Raw genomic sequence first — 17,560 nt, 5'->3', positions numbered from 1 at the left:
GTCTATACCTGAACCAAATCAACAGGTCGAGGTAACAGTTGACCCAATTTCACCTTCAGCTAATCGTACCTTTCCCGAAGAGAGTGAATATGATAACACTCAAGTTCTTTTTGTTTCTTTAGATTCTAATGAGCTTGGGGGCAATCCTCTTGTTCCATCAAGACAGGAGGAAAATCCTCCCGTTGTCATAACTCAAGGGGTTAATACTCCTATTTCTACGATACCCCCTCCAAGTAGTCTAGTCACTTCCTTTGATTGGAATCAACTGGCAAGATTTCGTCTTCCTTCTTATGTGCCTTTCCAGATCATAGTACAGGTTTGTAACGTGATTGTATCTGGCACTATTATAGATGAAGGTGCATCTGTGAGTATCCTTTCCTCAACTGATTGGCAAGTGCTTAGTTCGCCGCCGCTTATGCCTGTTACCCAGAATCTGTTGTCTTTTAACAGAGGAACCAACCAACCATTAGGGATCCTCCCTCGGTTACCTATTAATTTGGGAGGAAAAATCGTTTATCTGAATGTGATGGTTGTCTCAGGCCCTTTAGATTATAACTTGCTTCTAGGGCACGACTATGTTTATGACATGGGAGCTATTGTTTCCACATGCTTTCGAGTGATGTGTTTCCCGCATGAAGGCAGAATTGTCATTGTTGACCAGCTTTCATTTCCCGGTCCAAATATGGCTTCCACTCAACCATCTTCCCTAAATGGTCCATTTGTACCAATGGTATCATCCCCGCCACAGGTTAATTATGTGGCAACCCGTTCCATACCTACATCAACTAATGATCAATTCAGTGATGTTGTACATCATGTACTGGGGGCATTGGAACTAGATCTCTCCTTCATGACCTCTTATGAGTTGTGATCGAAATATGGGATAGTTCTTTTACTGTGTCAACCTCGTTAAAAAATGAAATAGGTCCATGAGGATACTTCCTGGTCTTGTGTCAACCTCATTAAAAAATGAAAGAAGGAGTATGAGGATAGTTCTTGGTCTTGTGTCAACCTCATTAAAAAATGAAACAAGGAGTAGGAGGATAGTTCGTTGTCTTGTGTCAACCTCGTTAAGAAATGAAACAAAGGTTATAAGGATAGTTCCTGGTCTTGTGTCAACCTCGTTAAAAATTAAACAAAGGGTATGAGAATAGCTTCTTTTCTTGTGTCATGCTCATTAAAAAATGAAACAAGGTCCCCTGGAGCAAAGTTCCAATTCGAGTCTTTGAGTAGATCTCATAAAATCCTAGTCGAGTATTTCACTTGATCTAGTAAATGAATCTTCATTCCATCCACTTGATAGCCATGAGTAGTCTACTTAGGTGAATGTAATGAAGCTTGGGGGGCATGCACCTAGCCGTAATGTTAAATTTCCCTTTAGGTTATGTGAAGGGAATCACCCCATTCACCTTTGTCCCTATCTGGACGAAGCCAAAAAAGGTGTTGGATAATCGTCTTGCGTCACCGCAGCGACTTCCATCTGGTTACAGGAGACTCTCCCATTCATCATGTTGGGGGCATGTAAACCAATCTCAATCATAGTTTTTTTCATTTTAAGCTTGTGTAAAAATGAAACTGAATCCAAGCATAGTTTGTCGTTTCAAGCTTGTGTAAACATGAAACTGAATCCAAGCATAGTTCCCTATGGTTCAAGCTTGTGTAAAAATGAACCTATATCGATTTTAACCCTTGTGATTTCCATTCTATCAACCTTTTCTATCAGATGAGCCTTGGTTGTTTCATTCCATCACCACCATATTCTTGGTCGATCATATGCTTTCACTTGGTTATTTTATCCTTTTTGAGGAACAGTTGCAATGAGTGGTCTTATTAGCCAGCCTCTTCACATAAATCAATATGTTTTGAGAAGTTCCAACATCGTTGGAACCAATTTATATGCTAGACACCACTCGTTCCTCAAAGTGGAGTCCTCTTTAAGCTCTTTTCAGACTCTCCAAGTATGAAAAGATTGTTGAGCGCTTGTCCTTTCCAGCTCATTCACGGATTGGAAATGATATCTTTTTTGTATTATTTTACGCTTTTTCGGACTTGAGAGATTAATTTACGAAAAATAACTTGTGGAGTTTTCTTTTTGTACCTTTTCCAACTCTCTAAACATGAAAAGGACAGAGTTATCTTTGTCGTTAAACTCGTTAAAAACATCAAATAGCGACAAGCTTGTCCATCTAGACAAGACCGAGCTTCACCTTTGCTAGACTCGCTAAAACATAAAATAGTGATGGATTCACCTAAAGGGCGAAATTATACAACAAGCAGATGTTATCCTCCTCAAGCTTGATAAAAATAAAGAGGTACTGATCAACAATGACTGGGGAAAATGGAAAAACGGGAAAACCACTTTACGGTAGCAGGTCACTCTTGAACATGACACTTTCACTCCATCACCGTGATTGTTTGGGTTGGGTTATTAGCTTGATGGTTATCATACCATTGATCTATCATACCATCCATCGCTTTGTTTTAGGTCAATGCTATCAATTCACTTTAAGTGTCGCCGACATGTTTAAGAGAAGTCATCCAGTCAAAATCCATCTTTTGAAATACCATAAACCTTCATTTTCATGACCACCATTCCTGAACCTTGTGTCGTCAGTCAAATTCCATCTCTAAAATCACTACACACATTTCGTGTCGTTGATGTGGGATACATCAAGGCCCTCCTACGATGAGTCACTTCTTGTCGATATCAACTCATTATCCAAGAAGTTGACTTAGAAACACCCATTCAGTACCTTGAGACTTGCATGCACCAATGACAGGTTTCTCACTTCCAGCGATAGGCATACACCAATGACCTTCGATCAAAAGACTTTGTATGGTGTTTGACATCAAATCATCCATTCACACCATGTAGAATGTACTTCAGTACCTTGAGGATCATTATCATTATCAGTGATTTCTCTTGCATCTGTTAACAGCTTACATCATTGGCTGGTAATCAGATGGTGTCTTCCCGTGTTCGACTTCAGATCACATATTCACATGGTTAGACTTGTACTTGAGCGAACGTTTGAACGAGATAGAAGACCCCGGATCTAGTTTCATCCATCTGGGCTGTGATTTCAGGAGTACTAAATCATATGTACAATGGCTTTACATTGACGGTCATTCTGATCATGGGTCTATATCTATAGACGATTGTTTATGTACCTGTAATGAAAGTTTATAAGTTGAGCATGTGTATTCCTTCCCTCAGCAATTCATGTAAAATCAAATATCATTATATATGTATTGTAATTGATGCAAGTCACCTTCGACTTCGATACCTCCTCATCACATCGTAAAGCATTTCATTCGACATTGGCATTTTTCTGAATTCATGCTTTAGGGGGCAGCTGTTACAGATCCATTTGGGCACATCAAATCCCAACATTTAGATCAGTGTTTTAGGGCTCATCAAACCCTAAATTTAGTTGTTTCATGCCCTAAACAAGTCACCCCTTTGAATGCCTCCTTCCCAGATAGTTTCATGACTTGAAGACATCCAGAAATTGCCTCTAGAAGGACCAACGCAGGTAATCCCTTATGAAGGTGCACTGCAGAGCAGTTAAGTCCACTACCAGGGTGCTCTGCAAAGCACTTAGGCTTCCTTTCACCTGCACTTGGCAAGAATGAGTGAAATTCTCATAGGGTTTGGGGAATATTCTTATCTTTTGGAGTCATCTAGAAGTTTCCCTGTCTTATCAACTCCTATGGGCTCGAAAATGGATGAGGAATGAGTTAAGGAGCATACTATCCTCTCATCCCTTCCTCAATGGAACTAATTCTAAGTATGGAAGGCCATTCAATGTCACTATTAATGAGAAAACCTTCTCGATATTCCTATAAATTGACCACTCATCTAACTGATCAGGGGTTGGATTATATTGAATTGTTCGGAGATAGTGCTGCTATGAGACTTGACTTTGGAGCAAATGATGTGATGCCACAACCTTGTTTTTCTTTTGATGTGATGTGAATGGGATTCAAGGTGGAGGAATGACTTTGAATCAGACACTAATGGTTGTAATTCCTTCTTCTATCTAATAAAGTGTTTGAACCTTTTTCCATATGTTGTGTTCTTTCATAATTCTTATATGTATGAATTTCTTTTGATTCCTTTCATTTATATTCAATCGATCATATTCTTTGATCGGTTTTGTCTTCTGTTGTGTTTACACAGTACTTTTCAAGCGGATTAAGTACAGGAAGGAGTGATGGAATCGATACAAGTGAGATAAGAGGAAAGCGGAACTACTGGTAGGCCTTCTATCCCCTATTCTTATCTATTGTTTATAGGAAAAGATTAAAACACGTTAAACTGTTGTTCTAGGCACAACTACTTGTTTAGTGAATTAGTGTTGATCTGTAGATGCTAAATTCTCCAAAAAAAATTGCACCTAGTGGTAAAGTTAAGTTTCCCTGTAGGTTATGTGAAGGGAGTCACCCCATTCACCTTTGTCCCTATCTAGACGAAGCCAAAAAAGGTGTTGCATAACCGTCTTGCTTCACTGCAGTGACTTCCATCTGGTTACAGGAGACTCTCCCTTTCATCATGTTGGGGGCATGTAAACCAATCTCAAGCATATTTTTTTCGTTTTAAACTTGTGTAAAAATGAAACTGAATCCAAGCATAGTTTGTCGTTTCGAGCTTGTGTAAACATGAAACTGAATCCAAGCATAGTTCCCTATGGTTCAAGCTTGTGTAAAAATGGACCTATCTCCATTTTAACCCTTGTGATTGCAATTCTATCATCATTTTCTATCAGATGAGCCTTGGTTGTTTCATTCCATCACCACCATCATCTTCGTTGAGCATACGCTTTCGCTTGGTTGTTTTATCCTTTTTAAGGAACAGTTGCAATGAGTGGTCTTATTAGCCAGCCTCTTCACATAAATCAACATGTTTTGAGAAGTTCCAGCATCACCGAAACCAGTTTCTATCATAGACACCACTCATTACTCAAAGCAGAGTCCTCTTTAAGCTCTTTTCAGACTCTCTATATATGAAAATATTGTCGAGTGCTTGTACTTTCCAGCTCATTAACTGATTGGAAATGATATCTCTCTTGTATTATTTTACGCTTTTTCGGACTTGAGAGATTAATTTACGAAAAAAACTTGTGGAGTTTTCTGTTTGTACCTTTTCAAACCTCTAAACATGAAAAGGACCGAGTTATATTTGTCATTAAACTCGTTAAAAACATCAAATAGCGACAAACTTGTCCATCTAGAAAAGACTGAGTTTCACCTTCCCTAGACTCGCTAAAACATCAAATAGAGATGGATTCGCCCGAAGGGTGAAATTATACAACAAGCAGATGTTATCATCCTCAAGATTGATAAAAATAAATAGGTATTAGTCAACAATGACTGGGGAAAATGGAAAAAGGGGAAAACCACTTTATGGTAGCAGGTCTCTCTTGAACATGACACTTTCATTCCATCACCGTGACTATTTGGGTTGGCTTATTAGCTTGATGGTTATCATACCATTGGTCTATCATACCATCCATCACTTTGTTTTGGGTCAATGCTACCAATTCACTTTAAGTGTCACCGACGTGTTCAAGAGAAGTCATCCAGTCAAAATCCATCTTTTGAAATACCATAAACCTTCATTTTCATGACCGCCATTCTCGAACCTTGTGTCGTCAGTCAAATTCCATCTCTAAAATCACTACACTCTTTTCGTGTCATTGATGTGTGATACATAAGGTCGAAGAGTCGCTTCTTCTCGACATCAACTCATTATCCAAGAAGTTGTCTTAGAAACACCCACTCAGTACCTTGAGACTTGCATGCATCAATGGCAGGTTTCTCGCTTTCGGTGATAGGCATACATTAATGGCCTTTGACCAAAAGACTTTGTATGGTGTTCGACACCAAATCATCCATTCACACCATGCAGAATGTACTACAGTACCTTGAGGATCATTATCATTATCGGTGATTTCTCTCGCATCTATTAACAACTTACATCATTAGCTGGTAATCAGATGGTGTATTCCTGTGTTCAACTTCAGATCACATATTCCCCTGGTTAGAGTCATACTTGAGCGAATAGTTGAACGAGATAGAAGATCCCGGATCTAGTTTCATCCATATGGGTTGCGATTTTAGGAGTACTAAATCATATGTACAATGGCTTTACATTGATGGTCATTTCGGTCATGGGTCTATCTCTGTAGATGATTATTTATGTACATGTAATGAAAGTTTATAAGTTGAGCATGGGTATGCCTTCCCTCAGCAATTAATGTAAAATCAAATATCATGATATATGTATTGTAATTGATGCAGATCACCTTCCACTTCGATACCTCCTCATCACATCATAAAGCATTTCATTCGACATTGGCATTTTTCTGACTTCATGCTTTAGGGGGCAGCTATTACAAATCCATTTGGGCACATAAAATCGCAACATTTAGATCAGCTTTTTAGGGCTCATAAAACCCTAAATTCAGTTGTTTCATGCCTAAACAAGTCACCCCTTTGAATGCCTCCTTCCCAGGCAATTTCATGACTTGAAGACATCCAGAAATTGCTTCTAGAAGGACCAGCGTAGGTAAGCCCTTATGAAGGTGGGCTACAGAGCAGTTAAGTCCACTGCTAGGGTGCTCTGTAGAGCACTTAGGCTTCCTTTCACTTGTGTTGGGTGTGAATGAGTGAAATTCACATAGGGTTTGGGTAATATTCTTATGTTTTGGAGTCATCTTGAAGTTTCGCTGTCTTATCAACTCCTATGAGCTCGAAAATGGATGAGGAATGAGTTAAGGAGCATCCTATCCTCTCATCCCTTCCTCCATGGAACTAATTCTAAGTATGGAAGGCCATTCAATGTCACCATTAATGACAAAACCTCCTTCATCTTCCTATAAATTGACCACTCATCTAAGTGATCAGGGGCTGGATTATATTGAATTGTAAGGAGATAATGCTGCTATGAGACTTGACTTTGGAGCAAATTATTTGATGCCACAAGCTTGTTCTTCTTTTGATGTGATGTGGATGGGATCAAAGCTGGAGGGATGACTTTCAGCCAGACACTAATGGTTGTAATTCCTTCTTCTATCTAATAAAGTGTTTGAACCTTTTTCCATATGTTATGTTCTTTCATAATGCTTATATGTATGAATTGCTTCTGATTCCTTTCATTTATATTCAATGGATTGTATGCTTTGATCGATTTTCATCTTTTGTTGTGTTTACAGGGTACTTCTCAAGCGGATTAAGTACGGGAAGGAGCAACAGAATCGATACAAGGGATACAAGAGGAAAGCAGAACTACAAGTAGGCCTTCTATCCCCTCTTCTTATCTATTGTTTATAGGAAAAGTTTAAAACACTTTAAACTATTGTTCTAGGCACAACTACTTGTCTAGTGAATTACTGTTTATCTGTAGATGCTAAATTCTCCAAAACAAGAACGAATGCATGATGTACATAAATGTTCCTTTTGATTTAATGATGATGTGGAAATGGTCAGTTATGTAAATTACAATGGGAAATGGTGTTAAAGAGAATTTCACATACCAAATAGTTATGGGCGGTTGTGAAAGGCCAAGAGACTTTAGGTTGACGGTGGTTTCCTGCCAAAATTTCCTGTACCTAGAGATGGATGATCTAAGTAAGGGAAAAGAGTTCACCAAGATAGTGAAAAAGGGAAAAAGATTGAGGAAACTCTATTGATTTTGGAACATATTGGAGGAGGCCCAAAATTCCTCATGGATAGGACACTACCAAGAGGAATCCTATAATGGACCTTGTGCAGTCATGGGAATTCTTGAGCTAGTTGGCTAGTGGAATTCCAGGTTGAACCCTATGTGGTTAGTGAAATCCTAGGCTATACCTGGTGTGTTCGGAGATCCCTAGGTACAACTAGTATGGTCTTTGTTGAGAAAGAACTGTATGGATGTGAAAAAGGCTCAATCTGGTTCTGGAAACCAATTTCAATCGATTGGGAAGAGCATTACTTTTCCACTATGATTCTCATAGAAGAAAAAATTAACTAATCAGTTATTTTTTGTGTACAAATGCTTTTTCTATATGATTGTGTAAGAATTTTATGTAAGCTCCTTTATTGTATTACTTATCTGACTAATGTCTTTAGCTGGGGCTATGAAATCATATATATATATATATATATATATATATATATATATATATATCATTGAATTTGGGTAATCTATATGAGTGAAGGGTATTGGGATTTGAATCTGGTCTACTATTCGGTATTTTGATTTTGTGATAAAGTTTCTAATTGTTGCTAATTGTGAGTGAAATCCTTGTGTGTGGTTATAATGATTATATTTCTTTAGAATTTTCTCATTACTAAGGGAAATGTGTCCTCTATTAATTAATCAACACTTCTCCTTGTAGGTATTCTTCATATTGTATTTAACTGAGTTGTAAGCCCACATCTCCCATTTTGGATAATCTATTAGCCTTTGAGTTCAATTCCCTGTGAAAGTGATCAAAGGGTATAACCCTGAATATTCTAATCATCTCCACAACTATAATAATCCATTGATCAATAAAAAAATGTTTAGGGAAGTATAATCTTTGAATCAATCTATAATATCCTATGAATCCACTATCACTAGTAAGTTTAAGTCATTGACACAATTAAAATGACTAACATAAACGATTCATTTGTATTATTGTAGTAATTTATATATAGTCATATTTTTGTTCCTAGACTAAATTAGTGATTCATGTTAGTGATTTTTAGTTGTATTACTTATTAGCTAGTAGTATATTTTAAACTAGGACTAAATTAGTCATTTATGTTAGTCATTTTTAGTTAGGGAAGTTAAGATTGTGTTGACCGTGCTGGACCCACCAACATTTAGGGCATCACCCCAGTATGAAGTCCCAACTAGACCTCACACTGTTTGGTGTGGGAGTTTCATCTGGTATGATGGCCCAGTTTCCATTATCTTAAGAATTTGCCTCAACTCTTACTTGTCAACACAGGAAAGTGCTTTTCTTTGTCTTTGAGAAGTGAGTTTCATGTGCCTGGTGATTTCTAGTGTTACTTGTGTCAATGGTTCTTTCACTGTAGAGGGAGAGGGTGGGAGTGAGTCCCAAGTTGGTTGGGATGAAGTCCCAACTCAACTAGGAACACACAACACAATAGGATGTGCACAACTTTTGGAGGAGCAGTCCACAAGGATGCGGCAGTCACAACACACAAGGTAAGATAACACGTGCAACACTAGGCGAATGAGGCCACACGAGTGCAATGGTTTTTACAACAAGTTTTATGTGAAACGTTTTTATGATGTCCGCGGGGTAGCCACCATGGGCGAGACAACATTAACATCATATACAACGCATTTTCATTAACGGATTATGTATTACAAAAAAGTGAAATAGTTCAAGTGTTCAACACATGTTAAAGCAACATGCATTACAAGTGTTCAAGATTAGTCTTACAACAGTTACAATACATGTGAGAAAACGTGCTGGCCTATTAGCAGGCTTCTGAATTAAGCGAAAGTTCCAAGACACATCGTTACACCATACATCACTAACCCTGTGCGCCGGGCGTTGGGGCCACTACTTACTCCCAAAAAAAAGATTACAGTCTCTCTTGGCTATGTGGGAGGAGTTGAGGTGAAAATTCCCTTGCATGTACAAATGAGAGGTTATTTATAGCCAAGGGTGAAACTGACCCTTGTGGCTATTCAACTACCCTCATGAATGTTTGACTTCTATGACTTTTCGACTTTACATGACTCTTTGTACAACAAGTGGGTCTCTTGGACTTCCACGTTACACTACATTGATTGACAACATGGCCCATAGTAGAGATGTGGATGACATGACAGTGATGGTACATTCGTGCTGTTGTTGGGGTGCATGTCGAGATGTAGTACTGTTGGGTGATGGATGTCTTCATGGTGTGTCACAAATTCACCTCCGCATGGCAAGGTGCGTGGAGTCTTCGATGGTCGTTGGTTCGATTGATGTTGCTTTGGCATGTTTCTCCTTGCTTGTATGTTGGAAGGCTTGATAGACTCACATGTTCGTGAAAGGTGCATGTTTTTATGTTCGTCCGTCCATGAGCACATCTTTCATGTTTGCTCATCTGTCCGTCCGTGAACACATATTTTCATGATCATCCGTTTACGAGCACATCTCTCCGCATGCATCGTTCGTTCATATGTTCGTGAACCTGTCCTTCTACATGTGCTCCCTTTGTTCATCCCATTCGTCATTGCGCCATGTTTATTAGTGTACTTGTACCTGCAGTCACTTATGACGAGATGACATCAAATCCAAAAACCTCCTAGTCTACCGTGACACATGATCATTTCGGATTCAGGTGACCAGGAGAGGCAACAAGATTGCGAGGCAGGATGATGACTCCAGGCACTGCTGATGAAAACTATGTAAGAGTCACTGGGTGATGAAGACGGAAATCCGAATCGACAGTGACTGTCGACGAGGTCTAGCTCGGCTAGAATGCCAAACTGCACAAACTTTGGGAGGAACATTCCAGGCTGCAGGAAGGTGGGGCAGAAAAAAAAATGCGCATTTTCCAAAATGAGCGGGCAGCGGGGCTTGACAGCTAAATTTGCGCAATTTCCTGGAGGAGCTGGCCAGGCTACAGGGAGGACTGGCAGATAAGATTTGCGCAGTGTTTTGGAGGAACTAGCCAAGAGACCAGAAGCCAAAACTGCACAATTCCTGGAGGGAACTCGTAGTTGGCTACTAGGTCACTGGCAGCAGAAACTACGCAATTCTCGAGGGGAACTAGTAGTCAGCTGTCAGGAGCTTGGCAGTAGAAACTGTGCAATTCCTGGAGGGAACCGATAGTTTGCTGCTGGTGAGAGAAATTGCATTGATTGTAGGAGGTTGGCCTGCTGATCATCTCTGCACAATTTCTAAGCTGAGCAAACTGCTCGACAATAGAGTGCCTGCTCATGAAAGCTGCACAATTTTCTTGATGAGCAGTCGGTTGAGTGTTAGAAGGACTGGCTGGAAAACCTGTGCAATTTTTTGAGGGAGACAGGGACGGGCAGTGGGTGTCTGTCCAGCCTGTCTGTGCCATTTCTTCAGTCATCATAGTGGGCAAGGTCAGCAGCCTCTGTGCAATTTTTGAGGGGATTCAGTCCCAGGGTTGTTGTCGGGTCAAACTCTCTAGGTGGCCAGCATGAAGGTTGATTAAACTGCTTGCGGACAACGTAGGTTGAAATGACTTTCTTAGTGCTTATGCGCTGTTCTAGGTGACATTTGATCGAGTCGATGGCGGGGTGATGGTCCAGCTGTCAGATGGGAAACTGGTCATCCGAACTTCAGCAAAATGACTAAGTGTGTGAGTGAGTGAAAGATGCAGATGTGATCTTGCAAACACACACCAACATGACTTGATGACGAGAATAACCAAACCATCTAGACACACATGCTCAACATGACTAACCGACGGTGTGAGCGACAAGCGTGACTCTTGTGATTGGTCGTTGATCAACCGTGATGACGCTTGTGCGACAGTGAATGTGACTTTGTGTGTGAGTGCGACATATGCTTTAATAGTGAACACAACATGTACATACGAAGAGAATACCTCGAGCATGACCAGAACATGGTTGCAAGCATGAATTCGACATCAACATGAAAAAACTTGGATGAAATGATTAAGAAAGGCGATTCAAAGACTCACACGGGCTCACTGCTATTCTAGGTGATAGTCGATTGAGCCGATGGTGGGGTGATGGTCCGGTTGTCAGAGGGGAAACCAGTCATCATAACTTCAGCAAAATGACTAAGTGTGTGAATGAGTGAAATATGCAGATGTGATCTTGCAAACACACACCAACATTACTTGACAATGAGATGACCCAAACCATCCAGACACACATGCTCAACATGACTAGCCGACGGTGTGAGTGACAAGCGTGACACTTGTGATTGATCATTGATTGACCGTGACGATGCTTGTGCGACAGTGAATGTCACTCCGTGTGTGAGTGTGACAGATGCTTTCATAGAGAACACAACATGTACACATGAATCGAAGACCTTCAGCATGACCAAATATGGTCGCAAGCATGGCCAGAACATGGTTGCAAGCATGACTTCGACATCAACATGCAAAAAATTGGATGAAATGATCAAGCAAGGTGGATGCAAAGACTCACACGGGCTCACGGAGTGAACCCGAGTGTGTGAAAAAATCAAGTGAAACTCTCAAGGGAGGCTCTGAAATTAGATGCAGGCCAAAATTTTGGAGGGTGGTTGTAGCCACTACAACACTTGGTGACACACTGGTAGAACTCCAATTTATGTGTTTTGGTTCACTGATAGCACAGGGCCTTGGTCTTTCAGGTAGTATTGAATCACTTTGCAGGTTATTCCGGCTTCCCCACTTACCCCATGGACATACATGGTTCACCTTTTGACAACTTAGTCAAACACAATCAAAAGTTCAACTTGATCACAGTGTTTTGAATTCGGGAAGGGTAGTTTAGCTCGTGAGTTAAAGATTTTTAGAGTATAAGTGTTCATCTATGGTGTTGCTCTGCTACTAACAGGTCTGGACAGTACCCCGATGGAGTCACGCAGGAATACAAACATTGCTCCACTGTCAGGGAGCTTGATAAGTACCCTAGTGGAGTTGAATGCTTCACCTCTCTGTGCAGGAAGCCTTTCTCTTCTTTCGCCTTTGCATTTTTCAAGAGAACTGTGCATAGGCACTTATTTATTTTTGGGGTGGAAGAGGGATCCCAAATTATTGAGAGTAGAATAGGTTGTTCCTTCATAGAAGCATGTAAGACCTCTGACATAGGTTTCCTCATTTAGATTTTCCCCTTCTCCGTTTCTACTAGTTGGACGAGCTTGAACACATAGAGAAGAAGGTTGAGTACGAGCATGGGGCTTCCCAGTGTGGACACATGTTCATGGTTAGACCAAAACTTCCCTTGCAGATGGTTCATATTTTCTGTCAAGACTTCATCGGTCGAAGTTTATAACCAAGCACAGAGAATACAAACGCAAGACTGACCAAGTGTTGTAGTGTCACAAGTCTCTTCAAATTTTAGCCACATACTCTATTCAAAAGCCAGGACATAGTAGTTGGCAACACTTATTTTCAGAAAAAAAATAAAAAATAAATAAATAATAATAATAATAATAATAATAAATAAATAAAATATAACAAAAAATAAAAAATAAAATAAAAAAAAAAAAAAAAATAAAAATAAAAATAAAATAAAAATAAAAATAAAAATAAAAATAAAAAATAAAATAAAAAATAAAATAAAATAAAATAAAAATAAAAAAAATAAAAAAATAGTAATATATCAAGCAAACAAAACGAACGTAAACAAAAATAGCAAGCAGAACAAACAAAGTGAAAACAAAGATAGTAAACAAAGAAAACAAGATGAAAACAACAGGCGGCAAGCAGACTATATACATGGCACGAGGCATCACCCGGCCTACTGAGAGTAACTATTGAGATCTTGGTTGTTGATAGGAAGGTTGTCAACCCTCCCATTAAGTGATTGCAGACAACATGTGTGTGTGCCAAGTCTCTCATGGACTAGTATAAGTCCATCGGGTTCTGCTACTAGAACTTGATGGTATTCCAAAAGAATTTCAAGTGAAGATGACACCACTTCTTCGAATATTGCGTGCAACATATGCTTAGATGATGGTACGGGGTAGTTTTTCTTATTACGGGAGTGGTTCTAGTTCCTGAAATAAATGCATAAGTGGATTTCCCCATATTTCTTACGTGCGGAATTTAAATTAGAAACCCAATTATGATGATGAAATTTGCAAGTAACCCAATCATCTGGAACATTAGTCAATTCTTTCTATATAAGGAGTTCAAACGACATATGTGTTTTACCTGACTTTTGCTGCAGTGGTTTGGCTCCTCCTTTACCTGGAATCCCGTGTTGGGTTATTCACGTGTCGTATGTACTTAGGTCGTCATCTACCCTCAGGGACACATCCCGGTACTTTTTGATCAAGCAGTCAAAAGATGACCACTTTTGTGGCATGCAGTTTGTACCGAGACTGACTATCTTCGGATCGTGATTGGTCCCCAAGTTGCTTTGTTCGTTCGTAGTGGTGGGCTTATGTGTTCTATTGTTTCTTGGCCCATGAATGAAGTTCTGCAAATCATAGAGCTTGTTGATAAAACTAATCCCTTGGGGACAAGGTTTCCTTTCTTGCCCTCAGCTGCAATTTTCAGAGGCTGCTCGTGCTTACATTCATTAGTTGTTATGTCCTTGAAACTATCAACATTGTTCGTGGAGTGTAGTATCAGTTTGAGTGCAACCACGTTGAGGCTAATGGTCCTTTGTAAGCCCAACATGAGTGCTTCGTACTTAGCGATGTTGTTTGTGCATTCGAACTTCAAGCAGCTTGAAATCATGCATTTTCTGTTGTTTTGGGCAACTAAGATATACCAAGTCCTTGATCCGTCATGCATCTTTGATTCGTCAAAATCCATGGTCCGCAGCTTGTTTATACACTGACCTTTTGACAGGATTGTACTATTGCTACTACTAATCCTGCTACTATTGCTACTATTAGTACAATGAACTGTAGAAGTTTTATTACCATCATTTGGGCAAGGAAGGAGTTCCAACTATATGTCTGGTGGGGTTGGAGCTGGCCATGTAGGATAACAATCCAATGTTGTCTCCAGGAGGTAATTGCCAAACATGAGTTCTGCAAAGGCCAACAGTTCATTCCTGTCGTTAAGGGGAGTGACATTGTGTTTCATATACCTCTCAGATGACACCCAGATTTGGTTACATTTTCCCTTGTATGGAAGCCACATGTGAGACCAGTCTATAGCAAAATATTCGTCTAGCTTACTGGACCAGTCTCTGTTGAGTATCAGACCATATGCTTCCGGTATGTTCACAACAACTATGTTGATGCATTGGTGGACTCGATTGTCATGAGATAGTCAGATGATCACATCTCGCAATTCATAAATGATAGGTACCGATGTTCAATCCATTTGAATGATTCATACAGATGTCTCACTCCATTGCACATTGATCTTCTTAGCAATGGACAGTTGCATGACGTTGGCTGTTGCGCCAGAATCAACCAAGCAGTTATGAACATTGTAGTTAAAAACTTCAAATTAAAGTAGGAATGGAGGGAAACCTGAGTTTTCTTCTTCCATCTAGAGTGTGTTGAGCACAGTGGATAGTGATCCAGGAGGTGTGATTTCTCCCTTTCTGGTAGGGGTTGAGATGTCCGTTTCTGTCTGTCCCAATGAGCGTAGCAAGATGTCTCACTGACTCTGGATCTTAGCTAACTCAAAAAAGCTAATGTTTGCTTGAGTTTTCTTCATGTCATCCACAATGTTGTAGTCCAGAGGTGGTAGGTTCACCGAGGTGTCCGAGGTAGGATTGATGTTTGTGTTATCCGACAGAGTGTTTTATAGTTTGCTTCTCATGGAGGTACTCTTGTCCTTCTCTATCTTCCTAGATTTGTTCTGTGTTTTCTACTTTGGGGCGGCTGGTGGGTCATCCTTCCTCAGCAAAAGTATCACCTTTTCTTGTGCTTCCCCAAGTGTAAGGGGAGCCCCTTTCTTCCTAAGATTGTAATGATCATTATGCTTTTGGGGCTGCTTCTTGGTGTTCATCTTCGACATTACTTGTAAGCACTGATACACATTCACTACATGCCCAGAACTTGATGCTTCCAACCTCTTCGTCATCATCAGTGTCCTTTGGCTGCTCTTGCATATTACTTTCTGCATCGAGTGTATGATTTCGTACAAAGCTAACGACTCGCTTCTAGTCTGAACAAGAGTTCTCGGGGTGATGTTCTTCGTGGAAATAATAGAACATAGGATTTGCGCATTGTTCGAGCTGGAACACAGGTTTATGCATAGTTTTTGGGGCGAACCGGTTGCTGCCTGATGAGATGCTCCCCTGTCTTTGCCTGGGTGGATGGCTTCTTTCAAATGTGTCCATTTTCCGTTGTTTGAGCTCAGACACTTCCGTGGTCAAGTTCTTGATGAGGCGAGTGAGGGTTTCAATGTCAGTTGCTTCCTTGTCCCTAACCTTACTCGCCATCACTTGGGACTTCTTGCTCACATATTTGGAGTCATTTTTTGATTCAACATCCTTGATGACTCCAATTGCATGCAGGTCTTTCTCAACAACAATAACCTCTTCACAGTTTTCTAAGGGATTTGGTTTCAGAGCTCGCTTGATGAACTGCGCAATGCTGGTTGGCAGTGTGGACGTGTAGAAATCAATAGTGATGGAGTCATGAGGTTTGGTGTCTGCTGCATATTTGTTCAACATGCGTGTAAACCACTGATTGAAGTCTTTTGCTTTTTCTTTTCCCTCCATCTTTAGGCTTCCCAATTCTTTGAGTAGTATGGATGGGGTCTTGTCATCAGAAAACTTCTCAAGGAACATGCATTTGAATGCACCCCAGTTTTCTATGGAGTTCATTGGAAGGTTGTGATACCATGTGGCTGCGCAACCATCCAAGTTACATGGAAACAATCTACATGCTACATCGTGATACCATACCTCAAGGGTCTACAGTTGTAGGTAGAAGTTGTCCAAGTGATCTTCTGCCTTCACCGTGCTGTTAGGTTCAAACTACATTTTCACTCTCTCCACTTGCTTCGGCATCTTGTGCAGAAAAACCGGGAGAGCCAATGGTCCCTAAGTAATCCATTCCAGGTTTGGGTTAGCCATCTCTTATTATTTTTCGTCCTCCTCCTCTCTTTCAAAATTTGATGGTTCAGGCTCTGAGTCCGTCAATTCTTCTCTGCCTCCTCCTCCGCTGCCTTTCCCTCTGCTTCCTGTACCAGAATCTGATCCCAACATCACAAGAGTGTCTCATTCACCTTGCCGGAACACCGTAGGTTCCTCTCCGTCTTCAATATCTTCTGCCATACCTTCAAGTGTGGCAAGGACTGCTTCTTCCACCGATGATACAACAACTCCTGTGGGAGTAGCTTTTGACTTCCTTGATGCATATGGAAGATGTTGTATGCCTAGGACCAGTCTGATTGCTTTCACGAACTAGCGAGTGATGGGGCGAACGGAGCGAATTTGATGATACCAAATCTAGTGTTAAATCGTGGGAGGTGAAGAGTAACCAACTGCAGAGTCTCATGTAGGTGAGAGGGACTGCGAGTTACTGCCTTGACCAGATGGTTGATGCATGAGTGTGAGGGGATTCTCATCCATATACAACTAGCTTCCCTCCTTCTAGCGCCATAAATGTTGATGGTGTTGGACCTGCCAAAGTTCACGGGATCACCCTAGTATGAAGTCCAAACTAGACCTCACACTGTTTGGTGTGGGAGTCCCATCCGGTGTGATGACCCGGTTTAATTTTCCTCAACTCTTTCTTGTCAACATAGGATAGTGGTTTTCTTTTTCTTCAAGAAGTGAGGTTTGCACTCCAAGTGATTGCTAGTGCTACTTGTGGCAATGGTTCTTTCATTGTAGAGGGAGAGGACGGGAGTGAGTCCCAAGTTAGTTGGGATGAAGTCCCAACTTGGCTAGGAACACACAACACAACCGAACGTGCACATCTTCCGG

The sequence above is a fragment of the Pinus tabuliformis genome, chromosome 7 (assembly GCF_031772625.1).
Source record: "Pinus tabuliformis cultivar Carrire ecotype Pingquan chromosome 7, CPIR1, whole genome shotgun sequence".
NCBI classification, from domain to species: Eukaryota; Viridiplantae; Streptophyta; class Pinopsida; order Pinales; family Pinaceae; genus Pinus; species Pinus tabuliformis.
The sequence above is the reverse complement of the archived record's forward strand: the minus strand, read 5'-3'. Positions refer to the sequence as shown.